Source organism: Lepisosteus platostomus, chromosome 8, assembly GCF_059453375.1.
Source record: "Lepisosteus platostomus isolate fLepPlt1 chromosome 8, fLepPlt1.hap1, whole genome shotgun sequence".
In the NCBI taxonomy this organism is placed as follows: Eukaryota; Metazoa; Chordata; class Actinopteri; order Semionotiformes; family Lepisosteidae; genus Lepisosteus; species Lepisosteus platostomus.
The window spans coordinates 27,916,548-27,931,230 of record NC_142618.1 but is presented as its reverse complement, the minus strand read 5'-3'; positions in this window follow the sequence as shown (position 1 = coordinate 27,931,230).

Here is a 14,683-nt window from a genome sequence, read left to right as displayed (position 1 = left end):
TTAGGTTCTGAATAAAATGATCTTGTATGTGCATAAGTGTTAGTTATTACACATTTTGATTTTATCATATGCTTCTTTTTTATAACTAAATACGGGTAATAAAAAAAACATTGACCCAATTAAAATGTGCTGATGTTGTATTTACTGTAACATTATTTGTTAGAATAATGAATATATACATATAAACAGTATTGAAACATTATAGTTTATTTTCCAAATTAGCAAATTTAATATTAGGATTTGATCAATTAAGGGGCATCAGGGTCCTCTTTTAAAATACAGCAGAAGGACACTAAAGAGAATAACAAAAAAGTACTATACTGTACAGTAGGTCCATGTATCTTTACATTGAAATGTAACATTTATAATTTTTTATTAACTTCATCTACAGTACATCTGCAATTGGCACATCATATTATTATGAAATAGTCTGTGTAATGTTTTACATGAATTATATGAACCTGTTACATTCCTTTTATTGATCCAATGAAATTGAAACATCACACTGTACAATGCATAACATTCCCTCTGAAACCAAAACACCACTACAGAAATGTAGTTTTTTGTAAGACAAAAACAATACAATTGCAATATGTTCCTATTTTATTGGTTTATTGATTGAAAACAGATTATTTATTTTAAGCCTCAAAGGTAGTCTTGTATGTATCACATATAGGCAATTGCTTTCATATATGGATGTAATCAGTGTCATGAATTATTTACTAATGTCAAATGCTTGAAGTTAACATACATATAGATTTTTTATGTAGTATGTAATGCTACACGGGAGAATATCTGTTCACCTTGGAGTAAAAAGATTCTCAAAGTAGATTACTTTTAGTGTCCTAAATACCAAAACAGAAAAAGGGGAAAAAGTACTATCAAACATTTTATATCACTATTGCTATGAGGATTGATGTTATTTCTATACCATATAAGTTGCAATTTTGTAACTTTATTGAAAATTGATTTACAAATAAATACAGTTGTATTTTAGTTAACACTTCAGCTTGAAATTCTGAATATTAAAAATTTAGAAAATGTTGAAAATACAGAATATTTTTAAGTGAAAAATAAATTAATTGTGTTGGATGTAAAAAATAATGCAGCTGTTCAGTACAGTTTTTTTATCATTTTAAAAGACAAAAAATGTAGATTTTCTGAATACAGATCTGGATGCAGACTGAGTTTCAAACACACACAAGGACCTGATAAGGGGACTAAGACATATCAAATTATTTTACAGTGAATACTATTGGTGTATAATCACTTGCACTATTAAAACAGTGCTTTGTATTGAATATTAAAGTGTAATCTAAACTGTTTTGACTTCTGTAGCTTCTTCACAGTTTGCTCAAAAGCGGTTATTAAATCCTGTGCTAATCCAATAAGTAATATTTTGCTTCAATTGGGGATACAAAAAGGAAATATTCACCATGACTTCATTATACCTCTTCGTGATTCACAATTTCCCAAGTGCAGCAGATCTTCCTACATGGGCAATTTGGTATGGAGGACCCACGTAGATAAAATGAATTCTTCCTTGAATTGGGAAAGTTGTTAATCTGCCACGACCAACCCTGATGTTATAGGCCTTCCTTTCCTGGTTTGGTCCTCAGCCCTCGCAGCTCTACTTTCCTGTTGTAATACAATGTAGAGCTAACTCTATAAGAATAGGCTGGTCCTGTTTGGTTAGGGACATATATCAAGCCTGTGATATTTTAATGCCCCTTGACACATCGTTTCGCTTTGAAAGAACCTTTTTGACTTTCTGTCTCTCTTTCAATATCACATCCTACAATCTTTTTTCTCCTATAGAGAATTTACCAGGCTACTTCATATTCAGAGTAGACAACTACTGTTGTCTGTTGTTCTCTTTTATAGTGAAATTTCTTTTTGGCTACTGCTTCATGAGGAATGTAAAGTATTTTCCTCAGTTTCTGGAGTTTTACTACACAGCCTCTAGAGGTCTAGGCCAAAACTTAAACTCCAGATCCCACTGCTCTCTTACACCAAGTTATCAGCTATTTTGGAACAATCACCAAGCCTCGTCACTTGGAAGTACTAAGGAATACAGTACCATGTAGTTTGTGGATCAGTAAAACTATATAATAATGCAACCTTCATAGAGTGCTTATAAAACTTATAAAACTTTAGTTTAAAATCTGAATCCAAAACTCCTGGAATCTTAGTTCATAATTCAGACAGGTGTGTTTAATGTGATTTGGATTTTTTTCTGCAGAACTACTGTGGGGTGACATTTTAAAAATGTTCAAAGAAGAAATAATTATGTATTTTTTCATAAATCTTAAAATGTACTGTATGTCTGGCATATTTCGTTCCAAACACTATGTTCACTTTAGCATTGGTGATGTAACCAGTTCTACCACATCAAATGTGGCCAAATTCTGTTGGCCAAAGTTTGGTTCTGGCCAAATTTTTGAATGAATCAAGTCTTTTGCATTCATGTAGAATGGCTTTGAATGAGAAAGACCAACATTTATCCAAAAATACCAATTTGGCAGGAGTAAAGGAGGGAAGCTGAGTAGGCAGGCAAGGCTAATGAGCATTGGCCCCTCAGGGTAACTGGCAGACAGTTGAGGCTGAGGGGTGTCCATAAATATGCATTTTTAACCTTAGTAAGGAGGTAGGTGGTAAGAAAAACAGCTACAAAAGACACTGGAACCAGAGCACTGAAAGTGAAAAAAAAATGCCAGATACTACCATAAACATTTTGGTTAATTTGTTATTTTAACTAAAGAGCTGTGAAGTTCAAGATTGTTTTATTTTCTTACATCTATAAGGCTGCTGACCCAGAATGTGCGAAAAACACAATGCACAAACATGATTACTGTGAATAGATATGGAGATTAACCCTGTTTGCCAGCTGCTGCCACAACTCTCTCCAGTGCAGGAAGATTAATTCATGCCATTGAGCAGATTCAAGAACAACGTCAAGAAACTACACCCAATATCATGGTCTGTCAGGCTGTTGAAAGGGCTGTCAACATGGAGTTACCACAGTGCAACCCCATCCTGACTCTATCCTCTCCTAGCTACTCCAATAGCCAGGTGAATAAAATAAGTCCAGAACATTACTCAGAGGCATTAATTGACCTGTTTTAAAGTACAACCACTTTCTGTGCCTACTGTAGCTGTGCGTTGAGTGGCTTTGGAGGTTAGTGCTGGCTAGCTAGACTGGAAACTGTTATGTAACAATACACTGTGACTGACATACTGTACCACACTCTTTGCTGAAATTCAGCTAACAAAAATTCACCTCTTTGTCATTTGGGATACTTCACGTAAAGTAAAGTAAAACTTCACGTGAATATGTTGTATACCCTAGCTCAGTTCAGTTTATTTGTCATATTCACAAGTGCTATGAAATATTTGCATGTACTGCATGCTCCAATCCAAAGACATTAAAGGAATCACCAAAAACAAACACAAAATAGCATCAGCAACAACAACAAGTTAAATAATAATTGCTTACACTTATATAGCGCTTTTCTGGACACTCCACTCAAAGCGCTTTACCGGTAATGGGGACTCCCCTCCACCACCTCCGCATCCACCTGGATGATGCGACGGCAGCCATAGTTTGCCAGAACGCTCACCACACACCAGCTATCAGTGGGGAGGAGAGCAGAGTAAAGAAGCCAATTCATAGAGGGGGATTATTAGGAGGCCGTGATTGATAAGGGCCAATGGGAAATTTGGCCAGGACTCCAGGGGTTACACCCCTACTCTTTTCAAGAAACGCCCTGGGATTTTTTTAATGACCACAGAGAGTCAGGACTTCAGTTTAACGTCTCATCCGAAGGACAGCACCTGTTTACAGTATAGTGTTCCCGTCACTATACTGGGGCATTAGGACCCACATGGACCACAGGGTGAGTGCCCCCTGCTGGCCCCACTAACACCTCTTGCAGCAGCAACCTTAGTTTTTCCCAGGAGGTCTCCCATCCAGGTACTGATCAGGCTCACACCTGCTTAGCTTCAGTGGGTTGCCAGTTGTGGGTTGCAGGGTGATATGGCTGCTGACCATGTTAATAAATTGTATACAACTTTAAAAAAGGCAGTGAAGCTGTGTGAGAGAAAAAAAAAACATCAGTGTGAGCCAGTGGTAGGGGTAGAGTTCAGTAATCTGACAGTTGTGCCTTCTTTGTAGCTACAGTTACATGCTTTAAATCATTAGTAATGAAGGTACAAAGATACTTGAAGCTGCTAACCATCTCTACAGCCACCCCCCACCCCCCCACCCCCACAGTTGAAGTGAATAGGGGTGTGGTCCCCACCCTGCTTTCTAAAATTGATGAACAACTCTTTGGTTTTGCTGATGTTGAGGGAGTGATTATTGTCAAGGCACCACTCCACCAGTTTCCTGACCTCATCCCTGCAGGCTGCCTCATCGTTACTGGTAATTCGGTCAATGATGGTAGTGTCATCAGCATACTTGTAGATGGAGTTAGCTCCCCCTCCCTTTCTCATTCTGTCTTAATCTTCAGTCCTGTCATATTCCCTGTTCCAGTTGTCCATCACTTCCCTTGGTTTCCTCTTTTACCAGTCTTCCCATCCTTGGCCTTGTGCCATAGGCACAGTAGGTAAAGGGGAAGGGAAGTGTGTTGGCATTGTGGGCAGTTGGGCCACTTCTGTAGGGAAGGTCCCTGGATGGAGGTCAGTGGCAGAACCCAGCTGGGTGGCCAACCCTACCACAGTAGAGAAGTACAAAATACAGTTAAGTACTTAAGGGTACACATTCCCAGCTTTGGTTGTTACCATTCCTTCATCCACTAATGTTTGGTTTAACATGAAGCACTGGCTAAAAGAACAGAGGTGAAAACTGCTCCAGGGGCGCCGTACAATGGCAGACCCTGCGCTCTGACCCCAAGTTTCTCTCCCTGTCGGTGTGTCTGTGTCTCCATGGAGAAAAGCTGGGGTATGCGAAAAGACGAATTCCTAATGCAAGAAATTGTATAGGGCTAATAAAGAAACATTATTATTATTATTATTATTATGTCAGATATTCATTACTATCCCCTTAGGCAGGATTTACTTCAAAATTGCTAGGCAAAAGTATAATATAGTGGCAGGTGTTAATCCCCATGCAACTCTTACATTTATTTTATGATATAATTATCTGTGGAAACTGTACATAACTATTTACTAGGGAAAAACACCTGTTTCAACTGAAAAAGTAATGTTCACCTTTCAATTGATTTTTCATGCACATGTACCGTATTTGTGTCGCTATTAATGTTGATATCAAACTAAATGGAGTGAATTAACTAATTATTCAGTAACTTTGTTATTTAATGTAACAGAGAGAAAAGAGATGTAAAATGTATCTCTCACCTATCTGACAGAATAGCAGCCTAACTAGGACAGCAAGGATACTCGGAACCCTCCTTGCTATAATAAGAATTGAGCCAGAGAGTAGAGAGGGTGGCGGAAGAAATGTGCAATGCAAAGTCCCACATCCAAGACACATAAATAGGTGAATGGAAGTGTGAAATTAGGATCTAATCTTCCACCTGTAATTTATGTTGGGAACTCCATTAAGATCCTTGATATTAATTTAACATTAATTATACACTGTAACTAGTATGAAGGTAATTGTGGTAATTCAAGCCTCCTTGGCACAAACTCTTGTCCTGACCCAGTATGTCACCAGTTTACACATAATACGCATTTGGGTGGTCTGTCACTTTTGATATGCAGAACCCCTTTAAGCTCCTAGCATGTCCCAAAAAACTAGTCCATAACAGAGGTACAGTATTGGTGAGCCAAAAGGTCTTCAGTCCCTGTTCTCCTGTGGAAAACCTCCACAGTCATCTATTCCACCAGGAGAGTAAGACCAGACAAATTCCAATCAAAATTCATTTCTCTTCCTTGCAAAATAAAAACTTTCTTTTAATGCCTTGGAACCCTTGGAATACTAAACTAGCTTCTGACATCCACGACCAGTTTTCCTTTAACTGAAGGGACACAGTCTCTGTCTCATCAGAAATCTACTGGAACATCATACCTGACTTAACCACTGGCACACAGTTTCTAACTATTAACACTAGTTTACTATTCTGTAGAGAGTACATAGATTTCAAGTTAATCCATGAATACATGCAAGCAAAACAAATGCTAAATTCTCTTATTTCTTTACTAAAGGAACTCACAACAAAATCCCTGTAAGTCTTCATTATCTCTTTCTCACTTTTATCAAACCTAAACTGGTATTAAGAGTGCCAGATGCCTGCTGATGGTAACGCACAGGAGCTGAATAAACACTCCTGTGCTATCTAAACACTCCACAATTCAGGATGTCACTCATACACACTCCCTCCCTAGACTATAGGAGCTTAGACAAAGCCCCGTGCCTTCTGCACCTGACTGCTGTTATACTAACCTCTGCTACTCCTGAGGAATGTCAAATTATGCAGAGGGTAAATCAGATGTACCCTTTTCTGCCTGTGGAATTCTATTTCACTAGAGGCAAATCAGGTAATCAAGGCAGGTGTATCCAGTCCCTTACAATACTCATTACATTTATTGTTTAGAGGGGTTTTTTAATTGCTCATTGTTTTGCTTGTGAAATTGACAAACCAATCAGGCAGAGCATACAGTATGTGTTTATTGAGAGAGACAGGGGCTGGACATGCAAACATTTGTTGTGTTTAATATTTATAACAAATCATTTATAAGAAGCTGAGCATATTTATTAGGCACTGATTTATTTACAGCCCATTTCCTGAGGAATTTAATATCACACAAGAAACAGAGCAGGAGCAGGAAAAGTGTAATATTCTAACATTTATTAAGGATGTTTTCATAACCCATCCATTTCTCACTTGAAAATGTACATGCAATAATATTTGGAATTATTCAAGACATCACAAAAAACACTACATTGTTTAACAAAAAAGGTTTCAAGTAAAGTTGAAAAATATTGCATTGTGACCTCTCTCCGCCACAATATACTTTTCTACCTCTGTTTTATAGATCTTCCAGTGAAAGTTCAATTCTATGCAAAATAATTTATAGAAAATGTATTTTCCATCCTCTTTTACAATAGCCCATCAGGCTGAAGAAAAAAAACTGTAAAGTCCTGAAAACAGTGAAAGACAGCTGAATGTAAAAAAAATGAAACTCACTATTGCAGTTGTTGTATTTAGATATAAAACTGAAAATAAATGGAGGTGTTAATTTGAAAATGCAATGAATTTGACATACAGTACAAAGTGTGGAAATGCAATTCTGCAGGTTATGGTAAGACTGTTATTGCATGACAATTCATAAGTTTTGTGGTGTGCTGTTTTCTTTCTGTCCCTCTGTTCAAGTGTCATTCACATCCAATTAATTGCCCCTGACTATAATGATAATTAATGAGTATCAAGGCAATTTATTATTCATTCTGTAAAGATTACTGCTGCTGTACTCATAGTATTAGGCTGGCAAACTTAAGAGGGGGGGCTCTTGGATAAAAACTCCCTTGCTTTTAACAGACCTTTCATAATTTCTAACTACGAAAATTATTTAAACTGCGAAACTTATCATTCATTCCATTCCATTATCAGTCTTCCATTTCTCCCTAAACATTTTAAGCATGAAAGTTTTATGAAACGGTACCCAAATATGCGATTGCTGTATAGAATGAATTTTAATTTTAAAAAATATTTAACACGAAAATTAAGCTGGAAATCTCGCCCCCTTCTACTTTGAAAATACCTGTGAAACCGGTTTAATTCGTCACAGCCAGCACTCCCACAGAGAGGGGGGTTGTACTCGTTAATGTCTTAGCCGGAACACATCATTATATCTCATTTTGTATTTCTATTAAAAAAAATAGTTTGCCCAGCCACTATTGTTGTTATTGTTTTTATCCTGTAAAGCGCTTTGAGGAGCACAGCTTTCTCACCACTTAGATTACTTTTTGATACCATTTTTACACAAAGCAGAAACCTCTTGTATTTTCCGATGACATACAAGTGGAAAGATTACAGATTTTAATCGTCTTTTTTCTGAACCAGGGAAAATCTGATCATGTTTCTCTATAACAATAATAAAAAACTTTATTTTACATATCACCTTTAAAAGTGGCATCTCAAAACAATACAGTAGATGTAAACCACAGATTACAAAGTAAATACCCAGACAAACACAAACGCGTTTTTAATAAAATGCTTTCATTCATTCAGCAGAGAGAGCGTAAAACCTGGGTGTAACAGCTGTTCCTTTTTCTGATCACTCGCTCTCTGGATAAACGTCTCGCCTGTCCCGTTCTTTGTTTTCCTAATTTGCCGATTATGCCTGCTGCGATCCACTCCTACCCTCACACCTAATGAAGACTATTTTAAATTTCTTTGCGCGGTCCATTGTGCAATTAACCCTTGTTTGTGCTGTCCTTAAGGTGATATCACATAAAGGTGATATGCAAAATCATGTTTTTTTATTATTGTTATAGAGAAACATGATCAGATTTTCCCCGGTTCAGAAAAAAAGATCTAAAGTATACTAGTTAAGAAAAATAAATCTAAACGGGGAGAAAGCTATGCTGAAAGTTTATTAAGATACTTAGAAGACAAAGATATCAATTTATTTTAGTTAAAATTTTATATATCACCTTTAAAAGTGGAATCTCAAAGCAAAGTAAATACCCAACACTGATTGTACCCATCTGTCATGCTAATAAAACACCTTGAATTGAATTGAATTGAGGGAGAGAGGGGGGGAGGGCGAGCGAGAGAACCAGGACAGACAGGCAAATAAGATACACTCCACAGACATTCACAACAGCGACATATTATAAAACGTTTGCACATATAGTTAAGTTATTACTTGGTTTTCAAAGTGCAATGAAATACAGTATTGTTGTTGCTGCTGTTCTTGTTGTTTTTATCCTGTAAAGCGTTTTGAGAAGCCACCTTTAAAGGCGATATATAAAAGCGCTGATTCTTATGGAATGTGTTCCACCGGGGATTCAAACATTTTTTTTTTAATCGCGTATCTAAGGAAATCTCAGTATAACTTTGTTCATGCACAAACAGTGGCATGTTTCATTATTAATTTGGGGGTCTCTTCTTGCCAGAAAGCTCTAAATTGCATTTTGAGTGCGTTTATTGACTTTTTCTAAATTGCAACCCAAAAATAAACTGCGACACTTTAAACTGCTACACTTATCATTCAACCAGAGCTCGAAATATCACAAGGACCCTCAAGAGCACAGCAAAGACTGTATTAAAAGAATCACGTATCTAAAGAAATTAATAAGATATAATTATATTCGTGTACTGCGACAGGGCTGTGTAGGGCTGTTTCACCTCTCTCTTCATGTGACTCTATTCAAAAGCCATTTAGCAGAGAGGGGATGAGAAGAGTGACAAACTAGTATAGCAATATGTATAGTATAGCAGTCAAGCAATATGAAGCATCTCCTTTTACTTTTAAGTCCCTTAAATACATTGAGCACATCTTTCTCACCACTTAGATTACTTTTTGATACCATCCTTACACAAAGCAGAAACTTCTTGTATTTTCCGATGACATACAGTACAAGTGGAAAGATTACAGATTTTAATCGTCTTTAATTTTGTTACGTTATACGTTTTAGGAACGTTTCATCTATACAAACACCACAAAACTATTCTCGATTGTATTTCTGAATGTTATGTTACCTCTACAGTAGTTCACTGCTTTAAATACATCGAATTAAGAAAGTTAGGTGTAGCACCTTAGATCTTTTTTTCTGAACCGGGGAAAATCTGATCATGTTTCTCTATAACAATAATAAAAGACATTATTTTACATATCACCTTTAAAAGTGGCATCTCAAAGCAATAAAGAAGATGGAAAAACAGTTAAAAGGGACAAAAGTAAATACCAGACAAACGCAAACGCGTTTTTAATAAAATGCTTTTATTCATTCAGCAGAGAGTGAGAGGGACATCCAGCAGAGAGAGACACACAAACCGGTTTCCATTGACAAAAGTAATTGTTTTTTTACATACCTCTTGTCTAACAGGAATGTTTTGTTTGTGGACAGACTGTTAGGCTAGAGGAAAAGAGCGCCTCCTTCTACGAAGCATTTCGTTGATCCGATCACGAATTATTTTCCAGTCGCACGAAGTAAGGGTTGAGAATCTCCGATTCACCATGCTACTAATGGTTTGGAGATTGCAAGGCAAGGCACTTTTGCCTCTGGACCCATCGAAATTTACAGACGTGGTCCACCCCCAGTAAATTTAAAAAGTCACAAGATTTTGAAACATGAGGGCGGCGTAGCGGTCGGCTCTTGCTTTCCCGTCTATGCCGATGCACTGCAAGTACAACCCCCCCTCCATCTCTTGAGTGATGGGTAACAGTTGGATATCTGGGAGAATTATTCGTCCCACTGGGGTCTGTGAATTCCGCTCTGTAAACGGTGCTTCCTGGGGGCAGATAGACGGCCGGGACTGCATCAACCAATTCCTGCGCGGTGGTGAGCGGAGAGGCCAGGATGGAGTGTCCTGAGGTGGTGTGTGCTCTGCGGGGGGCAGAGCTTCTGCCAGGCATTGCAACCTGGGGGCGGGGAGAGGCACTTATCGGGAGACAGCTGCTCAACTGGTTGACTGCTGGAACATACTGTCTCCTTCCTCTGCATTTTCAGGAGTGTCTCTAGCCTCCCAATCCTCCCCAGTAATGCGTCGTACTGCTCCCGCTGCTGCCGAAAAGTCTCCACACAGGTGGTGCTTCTACAGGTTGGCACCCTGGCCAGTGGCCGAGAGCAGAGACCCATGGCCTGTGGCAAAATAACATAATTCATGTAAGAAATAAAGTCACACAGTAGTATTCATCAGTTGCGGAACAGACGTCAAAATAAACTTTTCTTTTTTTCCGTCTTACCGCTTTCTTTTTTACTGTCCTGGTGGTGATTCGCCCGTGCGGTGTTTTCTTGAAGAACAGGCTACGAAGAAATAATTATAATTGAATTTAAAATTCAAAACGGCAATAATACCTTGTAATATGCGCTGTAATCGCGTATTTCAGATGAAGTCTGCTGTATTTGCTTACCCTTCACTCTTTGGAAGTTGGGGCGGCAGAAGCACCCCGTCTCTTCCCGTAAAAGGTCTTGGTCTCCATACTGTACTGTGGTTGCTGCAGTGCAGGTTCGCAGTTTTTTTTTGTGATGGGAGCTCACCCAATCCCTTTGTGTATTTATGCTATATTCACATGTACGGCTAGAGTGTGTTCAATGTCTTCCAATGAAAGGCGGGTTCCTTTTGCCGAAGTCGGGAGACATTAGAGGCTTGCCACATCCGGACTGTTAAACCAACGCATTAGCATGTCAAAGCCCATTGAGGAGCTGGGCGCAATAATTGTTTTGTCCCTTGATTAACTGATCTGCATTAATTATGGAAATCGAGTTCCTGCTCTTTGCAGACGACCTGGTCCTGCTGTCGCCCACAGAACAGAGGCTGCGCCAGAACCTGGCACTGCTGGAGCAGCACTGTCAGACCTGGGCGCTGACAGTCAATCTGGACAAGACCAGAGTTATGGTTTTCCAGAAAAAAAGCCAGACCTCAGATACAAATTCACACTTTACAATACATTAACACCTAACAACGGGAGCAGGGACGAATTAGGCCAGTACCCACTATTGTTAAACATACAGAAAAGAATATTAAAGTATTGAAGTATTGGCTTAAGTATTAGCCATAAAGAACATTAAAGTGCCCCTTTTCCATTCAGCGGTTGCCTGAGCCGCTGTGTCCTATCTTCTGACAGTAGTTGTGAATGTTTGTAGAGTGTATCTTATTTTTAGTACTATATTTTTGTATTATATTCCCTATTAATCAAATTCTAAGAGTATGTATCGGCTTGTCCCCTCCTCCCGCCCCTCTCTGTGTACAGTAGAGTCTCCTGTCCAGCCAGCACATGTCCACAGACATTCACAACAGCGACATATCATAAAACGTTTGCACATATAGTTAAATTATTAGTTGTTTTTCAGGAAGTTAAAAAAACACTTGAATTACTTATCCAGTCTCTCAAAATAAAGTTATTTTTCAAGCAATGCAACAAACGTCAGGCAGTGTGTTTTTTTTAATCCAACATTGACAGCCATATCTTAAATCTTGTCAGTCAGCTCTTTTTTCTCTATTTGAATTGTGGCTTACACATCACACAACTTTAAAAGCTAGAAAAACAGGTTTCGATTCACATTAGCTGGCGAGCCTTGTTTTGTCAAAGGACAGCACAAAAAACAGACAATACACAGGGAGGGGGAGGGCAAGCGAGAGAGAGAGTTTTTTAACCCTCTGTCAAAAAACCCAAATAACCCGGGGCAGAGACTCTGGGGGGATCATTGCGTGGAACAGAGCGGATCTCAGTCAATTCTTATGGAATGTGTTTTCTTTCTTCTTTTTTTCAGCATGGAATAAACCTGTTACTTGATTCATATGGATGCCCGGTTCTGCCAGGGATTCAAAAAATTTTTTATATTTTTTTTAATCGGGTATCTAAGGGAATAGCAGTATAACCTTGTTCATGCACAAACAGTGGCATGTTACATTATTAATTTGGGTGTCTCCTCTTGCCAGAAAGCTCTAAATTGCATTTTGAGCGCGGTTTTTGACTTTTTTTAAATTGCAATCCATAAATAAGGCTGATTGCAAAAATGCACTTGGAATCTGTCCAAGCCCTACTCTGTCAGGCATTTTCTTTTACTGTAACGGACACAAAAACTCTCTTGCTTTTACCAGAGCGTTTCATAATTTCCAACACCAAAAATTATTTAAACTGCGACACTTATCATCCAACCAGAGCTCGAAATATCAAAAGGATCCCCAAGAGCACAGCAAAGACTGTATTAAAAGTTTACTAGTGACAAACTAGTATACTTTAGATCTTTTTTTCTGAACCGGGGAAAATCTGATCATGTTTCTCTATAACAATAATAAAAAAACATTTTACATATCACCTTTATGTGATATCACCTTAAGGACAGCACATACAAGGGTTAATTGCACAATGAACCGCGCCAAGAAATTTAAAATAGTCTTCTTTAGGTGTGAGGGTAGGAGTGGATCGCAGCAGGCATAATCAGCAAACCAGAAAAACAAAGAACAGGACAGGTGAGACGTGTATCCACTTTCTCACACCAAATAATGAAGATGAAAAGAAACGGGAAGTCAACACGGGACATTGTACACCATTTGGCTTCGATGGACATCTTCGTTTCTGAAAGCACAGTGAGACGACATTATAAAGGGGAGAGGAGGCAAAGAGAATCTAAACCGAGGACGATTCAAAGGTAAATACATTTCTAAAAATACCTTTCTTGCATGTAAATACAACTACGCATAATATTTTTAAAACTAACTGTTGATCTCTTTTTTTTCAAGTCCTATTGTGCGAGCTTTCGACAAACTGACTGATGAAAATGATGAACTACCAGCGATGCAAGTCCAAAGACGGCTATGGGCTGACCTCGGTGCGACCGTTAGCCCGACATCGATAAGAAGAGTACGCAGGAGGCTTGGATGGAGATACAGAAAAACCAACACATGCCCCATGATAAGGCTAAAAAACAAAGAGGAAAGACTCAAACAAGCGCTCCAATGGATTGAACAGGGGGAGGCATTTCAGGATGTACTTTTCCCCGACGAAACAACAGTGGCTCTGGAACAGTTTTCAACAATGGCATTTTGCAAAAAGTGGAGATATCTGGACAAGCCAAAGCCCAAACATCCACTGAAGGTTCACATCTGGGGGGGTATATCTAGAAGAGGCCCGGGACCACTTCTTATTTTCGAAGGAATTATGGACCGTGAATTCTTCGAGGAAGTCGTGGTCACACAGCATGCCGCCCCATATATCAGGGAGCAGTTTGGATCAAGGCACCGTCTCTTTCAAGACAACAATCCGAAACACACAGCAGCAAGGGCGAGGCTTGTAGCAGAAGGAGTGAACTGGGTGAAAACTCCAGCCGAATCCCCAGATCTAAATCCGATAGAGATGGTTTGGCATTCGTTGAAAGACTACGTTCGGAAAACTGCTAAGCCCGTCACAAAGCAGGAACTGATCGATGCGATCTATAAATTCTGTGAGGAAGAACTGACCGAACAAAATTGTAACAATTTTATTAACTGGCTGTTTCGTGTTCTTCCTAGGATTGTTGACCGGGGCGGGGGACATTCGGGAATGTGAGTCAGAGAAAGAGTCTCACGTTTGTGGACAGTCTGTCCACAAACAAAACATTCCTGTTAGACAAGAGGAATGTAAAAAAAACAATCACTTTTTGTCAATGAAAACTCTCTCTCTGCTGGATGTCTCCCTCTCTCTCTGCTAAATGAATAAAAGTATTTTATTAAAAACGCGTTTGCGTTTGTCTGGTATTTACTTTGGTACAGTGAACTACTGTAGGTGTAACATAACATTCAGAAATACAATCGAGAATAGTTTTGTGGTGTTTGTATGGATGAAACGTTCCTTAAACGTATAATGTAACAAAATTAAAGATGATTAAAATCTGTAATCTTTCCACTTGTACTGTATGTCATCGGAAAATACAAGAAGTTTCTGCTTTGTGTAAGGATGGTATCAAAAAGTAATCTAAGTGGTGAGAAAGCTGTGCTCAATGTATTTAAGGGACTTAAAAGTAAAAGGAGATGCTTCATATTGCTTGACTAATTTTAAAAACTAAGTT